The sequence below is a fragment of the Procambarus clarkii genome, chromosome 1 (genome assembly GCF_040958095.1).
Source record: "Procambarus clarkii isolate CNS0578487 chromosome 1, FALCON_Pclarkii_2.0, whole genome shotgun sequence".
Lineage (NCBI taxonomy): Eukaryota > Metazoa > Arthropoda > Malacostraca > Decapoda > Cambaridae > Procambarus > Procambarus clarkii.
This window is the reverse complement of record NC_091150.1, coordinates 15,719,751-15,745,209: the sequence shown is the minus strand read 5'-3', so window position 1 is coordinate 15,745,209 and position 25,459 is coordinate 15,719,751.

Below are 25,459 nucleotides of genomic sequence, written 5' to 3'. Positions count from 1 at the left end.
GAGAAAATATATTAATTCAGGAAAACTTGGCTTATTAGGCAAATTGGGCCTTGCATAGTAGGCTGAAAAGTGCGTTCTGGCTACTAGGTACGACATATATATATATATATATATATATATATATATATATGTCGTACCTAGTAGCCAGAACTCACTTTTTGGCCTACTATTCAAGGCCCGATTTGCCTAATAAGCCAAGTTTTCATGAATTAATATATTTTCTCTAATTTTTTTCTTATGAAATGATAAATCAACCCATTTCATTATGTATGAGGTCAATTATTTTTTATTGGAGTTAAAATTAACGTAGATATATGACTGAACCTAACCAACCCTACCTAACCTAACCTAACCTATCTTTATAGGTTAGGTTAGGTAGCCGAAAAAGTTAGGTTAGGTTAGGTTAGGTAGGTTAGGTAGTCGAAAAACAATTAATTCATGAAAACTTGGCTTATTAGGCAAATCGGGCCTTGCATAGTAGGCTGAGAAGTGCGTTCTGGCTACTAGGTACGACATATATATATATATATATATATATATATATATATATATATATATATATGTCGTACCTAGTAGCCAGAACTCACTTCTCAGCCTACTATTCAAGGCCCGATTTGCCTAATAAGCCAAGTTTTCCTGAATTAATATATTTACTATAATTTTTTTCTTATGAAATGATAAAGCTACCCTTTTCACTATGTATGAGGTCAATTTTTTTTTATTGGAGTTAAAATTAACGTAGATATATGACCGAACCTAACCAACCCTACCTAACCTAACCTAACCTATATATATAGGTAAGGTTAGGTTAGGTAGCCAAAAAAAGCTAGGTTAGGTTAGGTTAGGTGGGTTAGGTAGACGAAAAAACATTAATTCATGAAAACTTGGCTTATTAGGCAAATCGGGCCTTGCATAGTAGGCTGAGAAGTGAGTTCTGGCTACTAGGTACGACATATATATATATATATATATATATATATATATATATATATATATATATATATATATATATATATATGTCGTACCTATTAGCCAGAACTCACTTCTTAGCCTACTATGCAAGGCCCGATTGGCCTAATAAGCCACGTTTTCATGAATTAATGGTTTTTCAACTACCTAACCTACCTAACCTAACCTAACCTAACTTTTACGGCTACCTAACCTAACCTAACCTATACAGATAGGTTAGGTTAGGTTAGGTAGTTGAAAAACCATTAATTCATGAAAACGTGGCTTATTAGGCCAATCGGGCCTTGCATAGTAGGCTAAGAAGTGAGTTCTGGCTAATAGGTACGACATATATATATATATGTATATATATATATATATATATATTTATATATATATATATAAATATATTTATAATATATATATTGTATTATAATAATTATGAATAAAATATTTTTATTCCTTTATGTAGGTAGGTAGGTAGGTAGGTAGGTTAGGTTCAGTCATATATCTACGTTGATTTTAACTCCAATAAAAAAAATTGTCCTCAAACATAATGAAATAGGTAGCATAATAATCATTTCATAAGAAAAAAATTAGAGAAAATATATTAATTAAGGAAAACTTGGCTTATTAGGCAAATCGGGCCTTGCATAGTAGGCTGAGAAGTGCGTTCTGGCTACTAGGTACGACATATATATATATATATATATATATATATATATATATATATATATATATATATATAGATTTTTTTTAAACCTAGAAAGGGTATCACCTCTAGTGCAAGTGTAAGGACCCATAGCCGTGGAGAAGAAAATAAAGAGTACTCAGAGAAGACCTTGTGGATCCTCACTGACCACCTTGATACTTTCTTCTCTTCTCTAATATATATATATATATATATATATATATATATATATATATATATATATATATATATATATATATATATATATATATTTATATATATATATATATATATTTATATATATTTATATATAACAATATATGGCTTGGGAACAAGATTGAATGGTCCCCAAGCCAATATGCAATTGAAAACTCCACACCCATGAAGGATTCGAACCCAGACAGCCAGGAGAGCTCTTCATCCCAAAGAGGGGGGGAACAGGGGCAGTGGTGCAGGTGAAACAGGGATGAAGAGGGGGAACAGGGGGAGAGGTGCAGGTGGAACTGGGATGAAGAGGGTGAACAGGGGGAGAGGTGCAGGTGAAACAGGAATGAAGAGGGGGAACAGGGGGAGTGGTGCAGGTGAAACTGGGATGAAGAGGGGGAACAGGGGGAGAGGTGCAGGTGAAACTGGGATGAAGAGGGGGAACAGGGGGAGAGGTGCAGGTGAAAGAAGGATGAAGAGGGGGAACAGGGGGAGTGGTGCAGGTGAAAAAGGGATGAAGAGGGGGAACAGGGGTAGAGGTGCAGGTGAAAGAGGGATGAAGAGGGGGAACAGGGGGAGAGGTGCAGGTGAAAGAGGGATGAAGAGGGGGGAACAAGGGGAGTTGTACAGGTGAAAAAGGGATGAAATGGGAGTGAAGGAGGTGCAGGAAGGGGGGCAGAGAGTGTGATGTAGGAGGGAGGGAGGACGATGGGAAGGGATGGCGGCGGGAGGGAAGACTACATGATGGGTAAGAAGGGAAGGTGAGTGAACGAAGGGAAGGACTAGCAACGGGAGGGAGGAAAAACAGAGGGAAGGGCGAGAGTGAGAAGCGGCGGAAGACATGAGAACGAAGGGATGGATCTGCGGCGAGAGGGAAGACGATGGGAAGGGCGGGATGGGAGAGGGGCGGGAGTGGGAAGGGCAAAAGGATGGAGGATGAGCAGGTTTATGAGAGGGAGGAAAAGGGAAGGAGAAGGTGCCAGAACGAAAGGAGGGAGTTTGGTAGTAAAATAGGAGAGGGAGTGGGGAGGGTGTTGATAGATGGTTATGATAAATGGATAGATTAATGGAAAATTTATATAGGTAGATAGATGGATGGATACATTGATTGCTAAATATATATATTGACGGATAGACGGATGCATAGATGAGTTGATGGACGGAAAGACAGATGACTATATGGATGGATAGAAAGATGAGTTGATGGACGGATACATGGATAGATAGATGTATATAATGATAAATGGTTGGTTTAATGGGAAGATAGATTGATGGATACATTTGTGCTAGGTGAACAGTCGAATCAGGTTAAAGAATATCTTTCGATTTGCTATTGCATCAACCGGGATTCGATCGGGGACTATTAGGATTATAACCATCGAACTCTCTCCATTTAGACGCTACGCCTCCAGTTTGTGTGTGTGTGTGTGTGTGTGTGTGTATGTGTGTGTGTGTGTGTGTTTGTGTGTGTGTTAGTTAGAGAGAAATAGATGTAGTAGATATAAAAGAGGATAAATACATTTATTTAATAGGCGGGGTCCAAGAGCTAATAACTCGATTCTGCAGATACATATAGTAAATATAAGGATAAAACACACACACACACACACACACACACACACACACACACACACACACACACACACACACACACACTAGTTGATAATGGACTGTTTTGTGTTCGTATCCATGTGTACTATTGTCATGACCGACAGACACGTGAAGCTATATGTGTTTATGTGTACCTGTAATTAAACTGACATGTGTACGGTAATTATCTGTATGTGTCCATTTTAAAGGTACATATTAGTGAATGTTTATTTATGTAAGTTGATTGACATATGTACGTATGCGCGCGTTTAGTGTTATTGTAATTTATATGGTTAACATGTATACGTTTGAATGACATAGTTTCCCATTATTGTCACATTTTTTGTTACTGTTTCGCTGTTCACTCTCCCTCTCTGACCCCCGTCGACTAATTGTGCTCACGTGTGTTTGTTCAAGGTACGGTAACCATTGGCTTTTTACCCAATAATTTGCAACTATTTGCAAACAAACATTTCTAAAGAACATCTATGTTTCTGATAAATATTCTTTTTCCTAACATACAAGTAAATCACACAGTACCTAACCTCAGTCAGAAACACTTTTCTTACTATCTCTCACAACGTCTTTTGCATATATATCCTATCTTAATAAATTTATAATTTAAATTCATAACTGGCAACCCTCTTCCAGCGCCTTAAAGGCCACCAAACATCATTCTTTTCCATTAACCTCTCCCAAATTATCTTTTGCACCAATACACACACTAGGGGGCTTTATAACTGAGTGGACAGCGCTCTCGACTCGTAATCCTAGTGTCAAAGTTCGATCCCCCGGTGATGGCGCCAACGAAAATCAGCAGAGTTTCATTCATTCATGATGCTCCTCTTACCTAGCAGTACATAGGTACTTGGGCATTAGACACCTGTTACGGGCTGCTTCCTGGGTGTGTGTATGTGGAATTTGTTGTTTATTAGCTAGTAAAAATTGATTGATTCACAGTTGAGAGGCGGGACGAAAGAGCAGAGCTCAACCCTCGCAAGAACAACTAGGTGAACACAACAAGATAAATACTAACTAACCAAGATCTCGTATAATCTACTACATACGCTACCACCTCTCCCAGTACCTCCCCACCTCCCCCCACTCCCTAAATCACTCTACCTAAGTCATTAAAAATATAAAACAAATCAATTAATACAAAAAAAATACTAACTATAAATAAAGGAACCAAATTTTAAACATACAGCGACTCCAGCGTGGTCTAGTCGGAGGAGAACGTGTTCTCATCTGGATAGATTGCGATCGAGCCTGTCGGAACGGTTGTGTAACTGCAGGGCACAAATATTTGTGTGTGTCCCCTCCTGTAGCTGCCTCTGTTTCGACAGGTTCCCTGGATAGCTGGAATTGGCCTGGCCCTAGGAAAGTGGGGAAGGGGTGAAATCCGTTGGGCCCACGGATGGATACCTTGGATCCATAGACCTAGGGTAGGTCTAATCACCTGGGATTCGAACCCACGGTGGGAATAAGGGAGGAGATTTGGGGGAGGAGGGGACACAAATGGTTCCTGGAACCAAACCTCACATAAATCCGGACACTCACACACACACACACACACACCCTTATCCGAACATTCACAGGGACACTCACACACACACATCCATAGACTGTGATAAGGGAGACCATCTGAAGGGACACAGATGGCCTCCTGAAACCACAGATGTATGCGGACACATAATCATCCGGACACTCACAGGGACACCCACACTCACCCGGACACTCACAGTGACTCACACACTGACACACATCCATAGACACAAACTGTGATAAGGGAGACCATCTGAGGGGACACAGATGGCCTCCTGGACCCACAGGGTCCATATCCACAGGCTCAGATCAATATTTAAATATACATATATATTTATATATATACAATTTTTAAAGAAAATACACATATATATATATATATATATATATATATATATATATATATATATATATATATATATATATATATATATATAAATATATAAACAAAAAGTAAATACATGACGAACTAAAATCGAATCATAACACTTATTAAATGAATGAAAATATAATAAAAAATAATAAATTGAATACAAAAAATAAAAAAATGTCAATGACACATAAAGGAATAAAAATATTTTATTCATAATTATTATAATACAATATATATATTATAAATATATATATATATAAATATATATATATATATATATATATATATATATATATATATATATATATATATATATATATATATATATATGTCGTACCTAGTAGCCAGAACGCACTTCTCAGCCTACTATGCAAGGCCCAATTTGCCTAATTAGCCAAGTTTTCACGAATTAATTGTTTTTCGACTACCTAACCTACCTAACCTAACCTAACCTAACTTTTTTGGCTACCTAACCTAACCTAACCTATAAAGATAGGTTAGGTTAGGTTAGGTAGGGTTGGTTAGGTTCGGTCATATATCTAAGTTAATTTTAACTCCAATAAAAAAAATTGACCTCATACATAATGAAATGGGTAGCTTTATCATTTCGTAAGAAAAAAATTAGAGAAAATATATTAATTCAGGAAAACTTGGCTTATTAGGCAAATTGGGCCTTGCATAGTAGGCTGAAAAGTGCGTTCTGGCTACTAGGTACGACATATATATATATATATATATATATATATATATATATATGTCGTACCTAGTAGCCAGAACTCACTTTTTGGCCTACTATTCAAGGCCCGATTTGCCTAATAAGCCAAGTTTTCATGAATTAATATATTTTCTCTAATTTTTTTCTTATGAAATGATAAATCAACCCATTTCATTATGTATGAGGTCAATTATTTTTTATTGGAGTTAAAATTAACGTAGATATATGACTGAACCTAACCAACCCTACCTAACCTAACCTAACCTATCTTTATAGGTTAGGTTAGGTTAGGTAGCCGAAAAAGTTAGGTTAGGTTAGGTTAGGTAGGTTAGGTAGTCGAAAAACAATTAATTCATGAAAACTTGGCTTATTAGGCAAATCGGGCCTTGCATAGTAGGCTGAGAAGTGCGTTCTGGCTACTAGGTACGACATATATATATATATATATATATATATATATATATATATATATATGTCGTACCTAGTAGCCAGAACTCACTTCTCAGCCTACTATTCAAGGCCCGATTTGCCTAATAAGCCAAGTTTTCCTGAATTAATATATTTACTATAATTTTTTTCTTATGAAATGATAAAGCTACCCTTTTCACTATGTATGAGGTCAATTTTTTTTTATTGGAGTTAAAATTAACGTAGATATATGACCGAACCTAACCAACCCTACCTAACCTAACCTAACCTATATATATAGGTAAGGTTAGGTTAGGTAGCCAAAAAAAGCTAGGTTAGGTTAGGTTAGGTGGGTTAGGTAGACGAAAAAACATTAATTCATGAAAACTTGGCTTATTAGGCAAATCGGGCCTTGCATAGTAGGCTGAGAAGTGAGTTCTGGCTACTAGGTACGACATATATATATATATATATATATATATATATATATATATATATATATATATGTCGTACCTATTAGCCAGAACTCACTTCTTAGCCTACTATGCAAGGCCCGATTGGCCTAATAAGCCACGTTTTCATGAATTAATGGTTTTTCAACTACCTAACCTACCTAACCTAACCTAACCTAACTTTTACGGCTACCTAACCTAACCTAACCTATACAGATAGGTTAGGTTAGGTTAGGTAGTTGAAAAACCATTAATTCATGAAAACGTGGCTTATTAGGCCAATCGGGCCTTGCATAGTAGGCTAAGAAGTGAGTTCTGGCTAATAGGTACGACATATATATATATATGTATATATATATATATATATATATTTATATATATATATAAATATATTTATAATATATATATTGTATTATAATAATTATGAATAAAATATTTTTATTCCTTTATGTAGGTAGGTAGGTAGGTAGGTAGGTTAGGTTCAGTCATATATCTACGTTGATTTTAACTCCAATAAAAAAAAATTGTCCTCAAACATAATGAAATAGGTAGCATAATAATCATTTCATAAGAAAAAAATTAGAGAAAATATATTAATTAAGGAAAACTTGGCTTATTAGGCAAATCGGGCCTTGCATAGTAGGCTGAGAAGTGCGTTCTGGCTACTAGGTACGACATATATATATATATATATATATATATATATATATATATATATATAGATTTTTTTTAAACCTAGAAAGGGTATCACCTCTAGTGCAAGTGTAAGGACCCATAGCCGTGGAGAAGAAAATAAAGAGTACTCAGAGAAGACCTTGTGGATCCTCACTGACCACCTTGATACTTTCTTCTCTTCTCTAATATATATATATATATATATATATATATATATATATATATATATATATATATATATATATATTTATATATATATATATATTTATATATATTTATATATAACAATATATGGCTTGGGAACAAGATTGAATGGTCCCCAAGCCAATATGCAATTGAAAACTCCACACCCATGAAGGATTCGAACCCAGACAGCCAGGAGAGCTCTTCATCCCAAAGAGGGGGGGAACAGGGGCAGTGGTGCAGGTGAAACAGGGATGAAGAGGGGGAACAGGGGGAGAGGTGCAGGTGGAACTGGGATGAAGAGGGTGAACAGGGGGAGAGGTGCAGGTGAAACAGGAATGAAGAGGGGAACAGGGGGAGTGGTGCAGGTGAAACTGGGATGAAGAGGGGGAACAGGGGAGAGGTGCAGGTGAAACTGGGATGAAGAGGGGGAACAGGGGGAGAGGTGCAGGTGAAAGAAGGATGAAGAGGGGGAACAGGGGGAGTGGTGCAGGTGAAAAAGGGATGAAGAGGGGAACAGGGGTAGAGGTGCAGGTGAAAGAGGGATGAAGAGGGGGAACAGGGGGAGAGGTGCAGGTGAAAGAGGGATGAAGAGGGGGGAACAAGGGGAGTTGTACAGGTGAAAAAGGGATGAAATGGGAGTGAAGGAGGTGCAGGAAGGGGGGCAGAGAGTGTGATGTAGGAGGGAGGGAGGACGATGGGAAGGGATGGCGGCGGGAGGGAAGACTACATGATGGGTAAGAAGGGAAGGTGAGTGAACGAAGGGAAGGACTAGCAACGGGAGGGAGGAAAAACAGAGGGAAGGGCGAGAGTGAGAAGCGGCGGAAGACATGAGAACGAAGGGATGGATCTGCGGCGAGAGGGAAGACGATGGGAAGGGCGGGATGGGAGAGGGGCGGGAGTGGGAAGGGCAAAAGGATGGAGGATGAGCAGGTTTATGAGAGGGAGGAAAAGGGAAGGAGAAGGTGCCAGAACGAAAGGAGGGAGTTTGGTAGTAAAATAGGAGAGGGAGTGGGGAGGGTGTTGATAGATGGTTATGATAAATGGATAGATTAATGGAAAATTTATATAGGTAGATAGATGGATGGATACATTGATTGCTAAATATATATATTGACGGATAGACGGATGCATAGATGAGTTGATGGACGGAAAGACAGATGACTATATGGATGGATAGAAAGATGAGTTGATGGACGGATACATGGATAGATAGATGTATATAATGATAAATGGTTGGTTTAATGGGAAGATAGATTGATGGATACATTTGTGCTAGGTGAACAGTCGAATCAGGTTAAAGAATATCTTTCGATTTGCTATTGCATCAACCGGGATTCGATCGGGGACTATTAGGATTATAACCATCGAACTCTCTCCATTTAGACGCTACGCCTCCAGTTTGTGTGTGTGTGTGTGTGTGTGTGTGTATGTGTGTGTGTGTGTGTGTTTGTGTGTGTGTTAGTTAGAGAGAAATAGATGTAGTAGATATAAAAGAGGATAAATACATTTATTTAATAGGCGGGGTCCAAGAGCTAATAACTCGATTCTGCAGATACATATAGTAAATATAAGGATAAAACACACACACACACACACACACACACACACACACACACACACACACACACACACACACACACTAGTTGATAATGGACTGTTTTGTGTTCGTATCCATGTGTACTATTGTCATGACCGACAGACACGTGAAGCTATATGTGTTTATGTGTACCTGTAATTAAACTGACATGTGTACGGTAATTATCTGTATGTGTCCATTTTAAAGGTACATATTAGTGAATGTTTATTTATGTAAGTTGATTGACATATGTACGTATGCGCGCGTTTAGTGTTATTGTAATTTATATGGTTAACATGTATACGTTTGAATGACATAGTTTCCCATTATTGTCACATTTTTTGTTACTGTTTCGCTGTTCACTCTCCCTCTCTGACCCCCGTCGACTAATTGTGCTCACGTGTGTTTGTTCAAGGTACGGTAACCATTGGCTTTTTACCCAATAATTTGCAACTATTTGCAAACAAACATTTCTAAAGAACATCTATGTTTCTGATAAATATTCTTTTTCCTAACATACAAGTAAATCACACAGTACCTAACCTCAGTCAGAAACACTTTTCTTACTATCTCTCACAACGTCTTTTGCATATATATCCTATCTTAATAAATTTATAATTTAAATTCATAACTGGCAACCCTCTTCCAGCGCCTTAAAGGCCACCAAACATCATTCTTTTCCATTAACCTCTCCCAAATATCTTTTGCACCAATACACACACTAGGGGGCTTTATAACTGAGTGGACAGCGCTCTCGACTCGTAATCCTAGTGTCAAAGTTCGATCCCCCGGTGGATGGCGCCAACGAAAATCAGCAGAGTTTCATTCATTCATGATGCTCCTCTTACCTAGCAGTACATAGGTACTTGGGCATTAGACACCTGTTACGGCTGCTTCCTGGGTGTGTGTATGTGGAATTTGTTGTTTATTAGCTAGTAAAAATTGATTGATTCACAGTTGAGAGGCGGGACGAAAGAGCAGAGCTCAACCCTCGCAAGAACAACTAGGTGAACACAACAAGATAAATACTAACTAACCAAGATCTCGTATAATCTACTACATACGCTACCACCTCTCCCAGTACCTCCCCACCTCCCCCCACTCCCTAAATCACTCTACCTAAGTCATTAAAAATATAAAACAAATCAATTAATACAAAAAAAATACTAACTATAAATAAAGGAACCAAATTTTAAACATACAGCGACTCCAGCGTGGTCTAGTCGGAGGAGAACGTGTTCTCATCTGGATAGATTGCGATCGAGCCTGTCGGAACGGTTGTGTAACTGCAGGGCACAAATATTTGTGTGTGTCCCCTCCTGTAGCTGCCTCTGTTTCGACAGGTTCCCTGGATAGCTGGAATTGGCCTGGCCCTAGGAAAGTGGGGAAGGGGTGAAATCCGTTGGGCCCACGGATGGATACCTTGGATCCATAGACCTAGGGTAGGTCTAATCACCTGGGATTCGAACCCACGGTGGGAATAAGGGAGGAGATTTGGGGGAGGAGGGGACACAAATGGTTCCTGGAACCAAACCTCACATAAATCCGGACACTCACACACACACACACACACACCCTTATCCGAACATTCACAGGGACACTCACACACACACATCCATAGACTGTGATAAGGGAGACCATCTGAAGGGACACAGATGGCCTCCTGAAACCACAGATGTATGCGGACACATAATCATCCGGACACTCACAGGGACACCCACACTCACCGGACACTCACAGTGACTCACACACTGACACACATCCATAGACACAAACTGTGATAAGGGAGACCATCTGAGGGGACACAGATGGCCTCCTGGACCCACAGGGTCCATATCCACAGGCTCAGATCAATATTAAATTACATATATATTATATATATACAATTTTTAAAGAAAATACACATATACTATATATATATATATATATTATATATATTATATATATTATATATATATATATAGATATATAAATATATAAACAAAAAAGTAAATACATGACGAACTAAAAATCGAATCATAACATTATTAAATGAATGAAAATATAATAAAAAATAATAAATTGAATACAAAAAATAAAAAAATGTCAATGACACATAAAGGAATAAAAATATTTTCATAATATTATATACAATATATATAAATTATATAATATATATATATAAATACTAATATATATATATTATATATATATATATATATATATATATAAGATATATATATATTATATATGTCGTACCTAGTAGCCAGAACGCACTTCTCAGCCTACATGCAAGGCCCAATTGCCTAATTAGCCAAGTTTTTCACGAATTAATTGTTTTCGACTACCAAACCTACCTAACCTAACCTACACCTAACTTTTTGGCTACCTAACCTAACCTAACCTATAAAGATAGGGTTAGGTTAGGTTAGGTAGGGTTGGTTAGGTTCGGTCATATATCTAAGTTAATTTTAACTCCAATAAAAAAAATTGACCTCATACATAATGAAATGGGTAGCTTATCATTTCGTAAGAAAAAAATTAGAGAAAATATATTAATTCAGGAAAACTTGGCTTATTAGGCAAATTGGGCCTTGCATAGTAGGCTGAAAAGTGCGTTCTGGCTACTAGGTACGACATATATATATATATATATATATCTATATATAATTGTCGTACTAGTAGCCAGAACTCACTTTTAGGCCTACTATTCAAGCCCGATTTGCCTAATAAGCCAAGTTTCATGAATAATATATTTTCTCTAATTTTTTTCTTATGAAATGATAAATCAACCCATTTCATTATGTATGAGGTCAATTATTTTTTATTGGAGTTAAAATTAACGTAGATATATGACTGAACCTAACCAACCCTACCTAACCTAACCTAACCTATCTTTATAGGTTAGGTTGGTTAGGTAGCCGAAAAAGTTAGGTTAGGTTAGGTTAGGTAGGTTAGGTAGTCGAAAAACAATTAATTCATGAAAACTTGGCTTATTAGGCAAATCGGGCCTTGCATAGTAGGCTGAGAAGTGCGTTCTGGCTACTAGGTACGACATATATATATATATATATATATATATATATATATATATATATGTCGTACCTAGTAGCCAGAACTCACTTCTCAGCCTACTATTCAAGGCCCGATTTGCCTAATAAGCCAAGTTTTCCTGAATTAATATATTTACTATAATTTTTTTCTTATGAAATGATAAAGCTACCCTTTTCCCTATGTATGAGGTCAATTTTTTTTTATTGGAAGTTAAAATTAACGTAGATATATGACCGAACCTAACCAACCCTACCTAACCTAACCTAACCTATATATATAGGTAAGGTTAGTTAGGTAGCCAAAAAAAGCTAGGTTAGGTTAGGTTAGGTGGGTTAGGTAGACCGAAAAAACATTAATTCATGAAAACTTGGCTTATTAGGCAAATCGGGCCTTGCATAGTAGGCTGAGAAGTGAGTTCTGGCTACTATGTACGACATATATATATATATATATATATATATATATTATATATATATATTATATATATATGTCGTACCTATTAGCCAGAACTCACTTCTTAGCCTACTATGCAAGGCCCGATTGGCCTAATAAGCCACGTTTTCATGAATTAATGGTTTTTCAACTACCTAACCTACCTAACCTAACCTAACCTAACTTTTACGGCTACCTAACCTAACCTAACCTATACAGATAGGTTAGGTTAGGTTAGGTAGTTGAAAAACCATTAATTCATGAAAACGTGGCTTATTAGGCCAATCGGGCCTTGCATAGTAGGCTAAGAAGTGAGTTCTGGCTAATAGGTACGACATATATATATGTATATATATATATATATATATATATTTATATAATATATAAATATATTTATAATATATATATTGTATTATAATAATTATGAATAAAATATTTTTATTCCTTTATGTAGGTAGGTAGGTAGGTAGGTAGGTTAGGTTCAGTCATATATCTACGTTGATTTTAACTCCAATAAAAAAAAATTGTCCTCAAACATAATGAAATAGGTAGCATAATAATCATTTCATAAGAAAAAAATTAGAGAAAATATATTAATTAAGGAAAACTTGGCTTATTAGGCAAATCGGGCCTTGCATAGTAGGCTGAGAAGTGCGTTCTGGCTACTAGGTACGACATATATATATATATATATATATATATATATATATATATAGATTTTTTTTAAACCTAGAAAGGGTATCACCTCTAGTGCAAGTGTAAGGACCCATAGCCGTGGAGAAGAAAATAAAGAGTACTCAGAGAAGACCTTGTGGATCCTCACTGACCACCTTGATACTTTCTTCTCTTCTCTAATTATATATATATATATATATATATATATATATATATATATATATATATATATATATATATATATATATTTATTATATATAATATATATTTATATATATTTATATATAACAATATATGGCTTGGGAACAAGATTGAATGGTCCCCAAGCCAATATGCAATTGAAAACTCCACACCCATGAAGGATTCGAACCCAGACAGCCAGGAGAGCTCTTCATCCCAAAGAGGGGGGGAACAGGGGCAGTGGTGCAGGTGAAACAGGGATGAAGAGGGGAACAGGGGGAGAGGTGCAGGTGGAACTGGGATGAAGAGGGTGAACAGGGGGAGAGGTGCAGGTGAAACAGGAATGAAGAGGGGGAACAGGGGGAGTGGTGCAGGTGAAACTGGGATGAAGAGGGGGAACAGGGGGAGAGGTGCAGGTGAAACTGGGATGAAGAGGGGGAACAGGGGGAGAGGTGCAGGTGAAAGAAGGATGAAGAGGGGGAACAGGGGGAGTGGTGCAGGTGAAAAAGGGATGAAGAGGGGGAACAGGGGTAGAGGTGCAGGTGAAAGAGGGATGAAGAGGGGGAACAGGGGGAGAGGTGCAGGTGAAAGAGGGATGAAGAGGGGGGAACAAGGGGAGTTGTACAGGTGAAAAAGGGATGAAATGGGAGTGAAGGAGGTGCAGGAAGGGGGGCAGAGAGTGTGATGTAGGAGGGAGGGAGGACGATGGGAAGGGATGGCGGCGGGAGGGAAGACTACATGATGGGTAAGAAGGGAAGGTGAGTGAACGAAGGGAAGGACTAGCAACGGGAGGGAGGAAAAACAGAGGAAGGGCGAGAGTGAGAAGCGGCGGAAGACATGAGAACGAAGGGATGGATCTGCGGCGAGAGGGAAGACGATGGGAAGGGCGGGATGGGAGAGGGGCGGGAGTGGGAAGGGCAAAAGGATGGAGGATGAGCAGGTTTATGAGAGGGAGGAAAAGGGAAGGAGAAGGTGCCAGAACGAAAGGAGGGAGTTTGGTAGTAAAATAGGAGAGGGAGTGGGGAGGGTGTTGATAGATGGTTATGATAAATGGATAGATTAATGGAAAATTTATATAGGTAGATAGATGGATGGATACATTGATTGCTAAATATATATATTGACGGATAGACGGATGCATAGATGAGTTGATGGACGGAAAGACAGATGACTATATGGATGGATAGAAAGATGAGTTGATGGACGGATACATGGATAGATAGATGTATATAATGATAAATGGTTGGTTTAATGGGAAGATAGATTGATGGATACATTTGTGCTAGGTGAACAGTCGAATCAGGTTAAAGAATATCTTTCGATTTGCTATTGCATCAACCGGGATTCGATCGGGGACTATTAGGATTATAACCATCGAACTCTCTCCATTTAGACGCTACGCCTCCAGTTTGTGTGTGTGTGTGTGTGTGTGTGTGTATGTGTGTGTGTGTGTGTGTTTGTGTGTGTGTTAGTTAGAGAGAAATAGATGTAGTAGATATAAAAGAGGATAAATACATTTATTTAATAGGCGGGGTCCAAGAGCTAATAACTCGATTCTGCAGATACATATAGTAAATATAAGGATAAAACACACACACACACACACACACACACACACACACACAACACACACACACACACCACACACACACTAGTTGATAATGGACTGTTTTGTGTTCGTATCCATGTGTACTATTGTCATGACCGACAGACACGTGAAGCTATATGTGTTTATGTGTACCTGTAATTAAACTGACATGTGTACGGTAATTATCTGTATGTGTCCCATTTTAAAGGTACATATTAGTGAATGTTATTTATGTAAGTTGATTGACATATGTACGTATGCGCGCGTTTAGTGTTATTGTAATTTATATGGTTAACATGTATACGTTGAATGACATAGTTTCCCATTATTGTCACATTTTTTTGTTACTGTTTCGCTGTTCACTCTCCCTCTCTGACCCCGTCGACTAATTGTGCTCACGTGTGTTTGTTCAAGGTACGGTAACCATTGGCTTTTTACCCAATAATTTGCAACTATTTGCAAACAAACATTTCTAAAGAACATCTATGTTTCTGATAAATATTCTTTTTCCTAACATACAAGTAAATCACACAGTACCTAACCTCAGTCAGAAACACTTTTCTTACTATCTCTCACAACGTCTTTTGCATATATATCCTATCTTAATAAATTTATAATTTAAATTCATAACTGGCAAACCCTCTTCCAGCGCCTTAAAGGCCACCAAACATCATTCTTTTCCATTAACCTCTCCCAAATTATCTTTTGCACCAATACACACACTAGGGGGGCTTTATAACTGAGTGGACAGCGCTCTCGACTCGTAATCCTAGTGTCAAAGTTCGATCCCCCGGTGATGGCGCCAACGAAAATCAGCAGAGTTTCATTCATTCATGATGCTCCTCTTACCTAGCAGTACATAGGTACTTGGGCATTAGACACCTGTTACGGGCTGCTTCCTGGGTGTGTGTATGTGGAATTTGTTGTTTATTAGCTAGTAAAAATTGATTGATTCACAGTTGAGAGGCGGGGACGAAAGAAGCAGAGCTCAACCCTCGCAAGAACAACTAGGTGAACACAACAAGATAAATACTAACTAACCAAGATCTCGTATAATCTACTACATACGCTACCACCTCTCCCAGTACCTCCCCACCTCCCCCCACTCCCTAATCACTCTACCTAAGTCATTAAAAATATAAAACAAATCAATTAATACAAAAAAAATACTAACTATAAATAAAGGAACCAAATTTTAAACATACAGCGACTCCAGCGTGGTCTAGTCGGAGGAGAACGTGTTTCTCATCTGGATAGATTGCGATCGAGCCTGTCGGAACGGTGTGTAACTGCAGGGCACAAATATTTGTGTGTGTCCCCTCCTGTAGCTGCCTCTGTTTCGACAGGTTCCCTGGATAGCTGGAATTGGCCTGGCCCTAGGAAAGTGGGGAAGGGGTGAAATCCGTTGGGCCCACGGATGGATACCTTGGATCCATAGACCTAGGGTAGGTCTAATCACCTGGGATTCGAACCCACGGTGGGAATAAGGGAGGAGATTTGGGGGAGGAGGGGACACAAATGGTTCCTGGAACCAAACCTCACATAAATCCGGACACTCACACACACACACACACACACCCTTATCCGAACATTCACAGGGACACTCACACACACACATCCATAGACTGTGATAAGGGAGACCATCTGAAGGGACACAGATGGCCTCCTGAAACCACAGATGTATGCGGACACATAATCATCCGGACACTCACAGGGACACCCACACTCACCCGGACACTCACAGTGACTCACACACTGACACACATCCATAGACACAAACTGTGATAAGGGAGACCATCTGAGGGGACACAGATGGCCTCCTGGACCCACAGGGTCCATATCCACAGGCTCAGATCAATATTTAAATATACATATATATTTATATATATACAATTTTTAAAGAAAATACACATATATATATATATATATATATATATATATATATATATATATATATATATATATATATATATATATATATAAATATATAAACAAAAAGTAAATACATGACGAACTAAAAATCGAATCATAACACTTATTAAATGAATGAAAATATAATAAAAAATAATAAATTGAATACAAAAAATAAAAAAATGTCAATGACACATAAAGGAATAAAAATATTTTATTCATAATTATTATAATACAATATATATATTATAATATATATATATATAAATATATATATATATATATATATATATATATATATATATATATATATATATATATATATATATATATATATGTCGTACCTAGTAGCCAGAACGCACTTCTCAGCCTACTATGCAAGGCCCAATTTGCCTAATTAGCCAAGTTTTCACGAATTAATTGTTTTTCGACTACCTAACCTACCTAACCTAACCTAACCTAACTTTTTTGGCTACCTAACCTAACCTAACCTATAAAGATAGGTTAGGTTAGGTTAGGTAGGGTTGGTTAGGTTCGGTCATATATCTAAGTTAATTTTAACTCCAATAAAAAAAATTGACCTCATACATAATGAAATGGGTAGCTTTATCATTTCGTAAGAAAAAAATTAGAGAAAATATATTAATTCAGGAAAACTTGGCTTATTAGGCAAATTGGGCCTTGCATAGTAGGCTGAAAAGTGCGTTCTGGCTACTAGGTACGACATATATATATATATATATATATATATATATATATATGTCGTACCTAGTAGCCAGAACTCACTTTTTGGCCTACTATTCAAGGCCCGATTTGCCTAATAAGCCAAGTTTTCATGAATTAATATATTTTCTCTAATTTTTTTCTTATGAAATGATAAATCAACCCATTTCATTATGTATGAGGTCAATTATTTTTTATTGGAGTTAAAATTAACGTAGATATATGACTGAACCTAACCAACCCTACCTAACCTAACCTAACCTATCTTTATAGGTTAGGTTAGGTTAGGTAGCCGAAAAAGTTAGGTTAGGTTAGGTTAGGTAGGTTAGGTAGTCGAAAAACAATTAATTCATGAAAACTTGGCTTATTAGGCAAATCGGGCCTTGCATAGTAGGCTGAGAAGTGCGTTCTGGCTACTAGGTACGACATATATATATATATATATATATATATATATATATATATATATGTCGTACCTAGTAGCCAGAACTCACTTCTCAGCCTACTATTCAAGGCCCGATTTGCCTAATAAGCCAAGTTTTCCTGAATTAATATATTTACTATAATTTTTTTCTTATGAAATGATAAAGCTACCCTTTTCACTATGTATGAGGTCAATTTTTTTTTATTGGAGTTAAAATTAACGTAGATATATGACCGAACCTAACCAACCCTACCTAACCTAACCTAACCTATATATATAGGTAAGGTTAGGTTAGGTAGCCAAAAAAAGCTAGGTTAGGTTAGGTTAGGTGGGTTAGGTAGACGAAAAAACATTAATTCATGAAAACTTGGCTTATTAGGCAAATCGGGCCTTGCATAGTAGGCTGAGAAGTGAGTTCTGGCTACTAGGTACGACATATATATATATATATATATATATATATATATATATATATATATATATATGTCGTACCTATTAGCCAGAACTCACTTCTTAGCCTACTATGCAAGGCCCGATTGGCCTAATAAGCCACGTTTTCATGAATTAATGGTTTTTCAACTACCTAACCTACCTAACCTAACCTAACCTAACTTTTACGGCTACCTAACCTAACCTAACCTATACAGATAGGTTAGGTTAGGTTAGGTAGTTGAAAAACCATTAATTCATGAAAACGTGGCTTATTAGGCCAATCGGGCCTTGCATAGTAGGCTAAGAAGTGAGTTCTGGCTAATAGGTACGACATATATATATATATGTATATATATATATATATATATATTTATATATATATATAAATATATTTATAATATATATATTGTATTATAATAATTATGAATAAAATATTTTTATTCCTTTATGTAGGTAGGTAGGTAGGTAGGTAGGTTAGGTTCAGTCATATATCTACGTTGATTTTAACTCCAATAAAAAAAAATTGTCCTCAAACATAATGAAATAGGTAGCATAATAATCATTTCATAAGAAAAAAATTAGAGAAAATATATTAATTAAGGAAAACTTGGCTTATTAGGCAAATCGGGCCTTGCATAGTAGGCTGAGAAGTGCGTTCTGGCTACTAGGTACGACATATATATATATATATATATATATATATATATATATATATATAGATTTTTTTTAAACCTAGAAAGGGTATCACCTCTAGTGCAAGTGTAAGGACCCATAGCCGTGGAGAAGAAAATAAAGAGTACTCAGAGAAGACCTTGTGGATCCTCACTGACCACCTTGATACTTTCTTCTCTTCTCTAATATATATATATATATATATATATATATATATATATATATATATATATATATATATATATATATTTATATATATATATATATTTATATATATTTATATATAACAATATATGGCTTGGGAACAAGATTGAATGGTCCCCAAGCCAATATGCAATTGAAAACTCCACACCCATGAAGGATTCGAACCCAGACAGCCAGGAGAGCTCTTCATCCCAAAGAGGGGGGGAACAGGGGCAGTGGTGCAGGTGAAACAGGGATGAAGAGGGGGAACAGGGGGAGAGGTGCAGGTGGAACTGGGATGAAGAGGGTGAACAGGGGGAGAGGTGCAGGTGAAACAGGAATGAAGAGGGGGAACAGGGGGAGTGGTGCAGGTGAAACTGGGATGAAGAGGGGGAACAGGGGGAGAGGTGCAGGTGAAACTGGGATGAAGAGGGGGAACAGGGGGAGAGGTGCAGGTGAAAGAAGGATGAAGAGGGGGAACAGGGGGAGTGGTGCAGGTGAAAAAGGGATGAAGAGGGGGAACAGGGGTAGAGGTGCAGGTGAAAGAGGGATGAAGAGGGGGAACAGGGGGAGAGGTGCAGGTGAAAGAGGGATGAAGAGGGGGGAACAAGGGGAGTTGTACAGGTGAAAAAGGGATGAAATGGGAGTGAAGGAGGTGCAGGAAGGGGGGCAGAGAGTGTGATGTAGGAGGGAGGGAGGACGATGGGAAGGGATGGCGGCGGGAGGGAAGACTACATGATGGGTAAGAAGGGAAGGTGAGTGAACGAAGGGAAGGACTAGCAACGGGAGGGAGGAAAAACAGAGGGAAGGGCGAGAGTGAGAAGCGGCGGAAGACATGAGAACGAAGGGATGGATCTGCGGCGAGAGGGAAGACGATGGGAAGGGCGGGATGGGAGAGGGGCGGGAGTGGGAAGGGCAAAAGGATGGAGGATGAGCAGGTTTATGAGAGGGAGGAAAAGGGAAGGAGAAGGTGCCAGAACGAAAGGAGGGAGTTTGGTAGTAAAATAGGAGAGGGAGTGGGGAGGGTGTTGATAGATGGTTATGATAAATGGATAGATTAATGGAAAATTTATATAGGTAGATAGATGGATGGATACATTGATTGCTAAATATATATATTGACGGATAGACGGATGCATAGATGAGTTGATGGACGGAAAGACAGATGACTATATGGATGGATAGAAAGATGAGTTGATGGACGGATACATGGATAGATAGATGTATATAATGATAAATGGTTGGTTTAATGGGAAGATAGATTGATGGATACATTTGTGCTAGGTGAACAGTCGAATCAGGTTAAAGAATATCTTTCGATTTGCTATTGCATCAACCGGGATTCGATCGGGGACTATTAGGATTATAACCATCGAACTCTCTCCATTTAGACGCTACGCCTCCAGTTTGTGTGTGTGTGTGTGTGTGTGTGTGTATGTGTGTGTGTGTGTGTGTTTGTGTGTGTGTTAGTTAGAGAGAAATAGATGTAGTAGATATAAAAGAGGATAAATACATTTATTTAATAGGCGGGGTCCAAGAGCTAATAACTCGATTCTGCAGATACATATAGTAAATATAAGGATAAAACACACACACACACACACACACACACACACACACACACACACACACACACACACACACACACTAGTTGATAATGGACTGTTTTGTGTTCGTATCCATGTGTACTATTGTCATGACCGACAGACACGTGAAGCTATATGTGTTTATGTGTACCTGTAATTAAACTGACATGTGTACGGTAATTATCTGTATGTGTCCATTTTAAAGGTACATATTAGTGAATGTTTATTTATGTAAGTTGATTGACATATGTACGTATGCGCGCGTTTAGTGTTATTGTAATTTATATGGTTAACATGTATACGTTTGAATGACATAGTTTCCCATTATTGTCACATTTTTTGTTACTGTTTCGCTGTTCACTCTCCCTCTCTGACCCCCGTCGACTAATTGTGCTCACGTGTGTTTGTTCAAGGTACGGTAACCATTGGCTTTTTACCCAATAATTTGCAACTATTTGCAAACAAACATTTCTAAAGAACATCTATGTTTCTGATAAATATTCTTTTTCCTAACATACAAGTAAATCACACAGTACCTAACCTCAGTCAGAAACACTTTTCTTACTATCTCTCACAACGTCTTTTGCATATATATCCTATCTTAATAAATTTATAATTTAAATTCATAACTGGCAACCCTCTTCCAGCGCCTTAAAGGCCACCAAACATCATTCTTTTCCATTAACCTCTCCCAAATTATCTTTTGCACCAATACACACACTAGGGGGCTTTATAACTGAGTGGACAGCGCTCTCGACTCGTAATCCTAGTGTCAAAGTTCGATCCCCCGGTGATGGCGCCAACGAAAATCAGCAGAGTTTCATTCATTCATGATGCTCCTCTTACCTAGCAGTACATAGGTACTTGGGCATTAGACACCTGTTACGGGCTGCTTCCTGGGTGTGTGTATGTGGAATTTGTTGTTTATTAGCTAGTAAAAATTGATTGATTCACAGTTGAGAGGCGGGACGAAAGAGCAGAGCTCAACCCTCGCAAGAACAACTAGGTGAACACAACAAGATAAATACTAACTAACCAAGATCTCGTATAATCTACTACATACGCTACCACCTCTCCCAGTACCTCCCCACCTCCCCCCACTCCCTAAATCACTCTACCTAAGTCATTAAAAATATAAAACAAATCAATTAATACAAAAAAAATACTAACTATAAATAAAGGAACCAAATTTTAAACATACAGCGACTCCAGCGTGGTCTAGTCGGAGGAGAACGTGTTCTCATCTGGATAGATTGCGATCGAGCCTGTCGGAACGGTTGTGTAACTGCAGGGCACAAATATTTGTGTGTGTCCCCTCCTGTAGCTGCCTCTGTTTCGACAGGTTCCCTGGATAGCTGGAATTGGCCTGGCCCTAGGAAAGTGGGGAAGGGGTGAAATCCGTTGGGCCCACGGATGGATACCTTGGATCCATAGACCTAGGGTAGGTCTAATCACCTGGGATTCGAACCCACGGTGGGAATAAGGGAGGAGATTTGGGGGAGGAGGGGACACAAATGGTTCCTGGAACCAAACCTCACATAAATCCGGACACTCACACACACACACACACACACCCTTATCCGAACATTCACAGGGACACTCACACACACACATCCATAGACTGTGATAAGGGAGACCATCTGAAGGGACACAGATGGCCTCCTGAAACCACAGATGTATGCGGACACATAATCATCCGGACACTCACAGGGACACCCACACTCACCCGGACACTCACAGTGACTCACACACTGACACACATCCATAGACACAAACTGTGATAAGGGAGACCATCTGAGGGGACACAGATGGCCTCCTGGACCCACAGGGTCCATATCCACAGGCTCAGATCAATATTTAAATATACATATATATTTATATATATACAATTTTTAAAGAAAATACACATATATATATATATATATATATATATATATATATATATATATATATATATATATATATATATATATATATATATAAATATATAAACAAAAAGTAAATACATGACGAACTAAAAATCGAATCATAACACTTATTAAATGAATGAAAATATAATAAAAAATAATAAATTGAATACAAAAAATAAAAAAATGTCAATGACACATAAAGGAATAAAAATATTTTATTCATAATTATTATAATACAATATATATATTATAAATATATATATATATAAATATATATATATATATATATATATATATATATATATATATATATATATATATATATATATATATATATATATATGTCGTACCTAGTAGCCAGAACGCACTTCTCAGCCTACTATGCAAGGCCCAATTTGCCTAATTAGCCAAGTTTTCACGAATTAATTGTTTTTCGACTACCTAACCTACCTAACCTAACCTAACCTAACTTTTTTGGCTACCTAACCTAACCTAACCTATAAAGATAGGTTAGGTTAGGTTAGGTAGGGTTGGTTAGGTTCGGTCATATATCTAAGTTAATTTTAACTCCAATAAAAAAAATTGACCTCATACATAATGAAATGGGTAGCTTTATCATTTCGTAAGAAAAAAATTAGAGAAAATATATTAATTCAGGAAAACTTGGCTTATTAGGCAAATTGGGCCTTGCATAGTAGGCTGAAAAGTGCGTTCTGGCTACTAGGTACGACATATATATATATATATATATATATATATATATATATATATGTCGTACCTAGTAGCCAGAACTCACTTTTTGGCCTACTATTCAAGGCCCGATTTGCCTAATAAGCCAAGTTTTCATGAATTAATATATTTTCTCTAATTTTTTTCTTATGAAATGATAAATCAACCCATTTCATTATGTATGAGGTCAATTATTTTTATTGGAGTTAAAATTAACGTAGATATATGACTGAACCTAACCAACCCTACCTAACCTAACCTAACCTATCTTTATAGGTTAGGTTAGGTTAGGTAGCCGAAAAAGTTAGGTTAGGTTAGGTTAGGTAGGTTAGGTAGTCGAAAAACAATTAATTCATGAAAACTTGGCTTATTAGGCAAATCGGGCCTTGCATAGTAGGCTGAGAAGTGCGTTCTGGCTACTAGGTACGACATATATATATATATATATATATATATATATATATATATATATATGTCGTACCTAGTAGCCAGAACTCACTTCTCAGCCTACTATTCAAGGCCCGATTTGCCTAATAAGCCAAGTTTTCCTGAATTAATATATTTACTATAATTTTTTTCTTATGAAATGATAAAGCTACCCTTTTCACTATGTATGAGGTCAATTTTTTTTTATTGGAGTTAAAATTAACGTAGATATATGACCGAACCTAACCAACCCTACCTAACCTAACCTAACCTATATATATAGGTAAGGTTAGGTTAGGTAGCCAAAAAAAGCTAGGTTAGGTTAGGTTAGGTGGGTTAGGTAGACGAAAAAACATTAATTCATGAAAACTTGGCTTATTAGGCAAATCGGGCCTTGCATAGTAGGCTGAGAAGTGAGTTCTGGCTACTAGGTACGACATATATATATATATATATATATATATATATATATATATATATATATATATATATATGTCGTACCTATTAGCCAGAACTCACTTCTTAGCCTACTATGCAAGGCCCGATTGGCCTAATAAGCCACGTTTTCATGAATTAATGGTTTTTCAACTACCTAACCTACCTAACCTAACCTAACCTAACTTTTACGGCTACCTAACCTAACCTAACCTATACAGATAGGTTAGGTTAGGTTAGGTAGTTGAAAAACCATTAATTCATGAAAACGTGGCTTATTAGGCCAATCGGGCCTTGCATAGTAGGCTAAGAAGTGAGTTCTGGCTAATAGGTACGACATATATATATATATGTATATATATATATATATATATATATTTATATATATATATAAATATATTTATAATATATATATTGTATTATAATAATTATGAATAAAATATTTTTATTCCTTTATGTAGGTAGGTAGGTAGGTAGGTAGGTTAGGTTCAGTCATATATCTACGTTGATTTTAACTCCAATAAAAAAAAATTGTCCTCAAACATAATGAAATAGGTAGCATAATAATCATTTCATAAGAAAAAAATTAGAGAAAATATATTAATTAAGGAAAACTTGGCTTATTAGGCAAATCGGGCCTTGCATAGTAGGCTGAGAAGTGCGTTCTGGCTACTAGGTACGACATATATATATATATATATATATATATATATATATATATATAGATTTTTTTTAAACCTAGAAAGGGTATCACCTC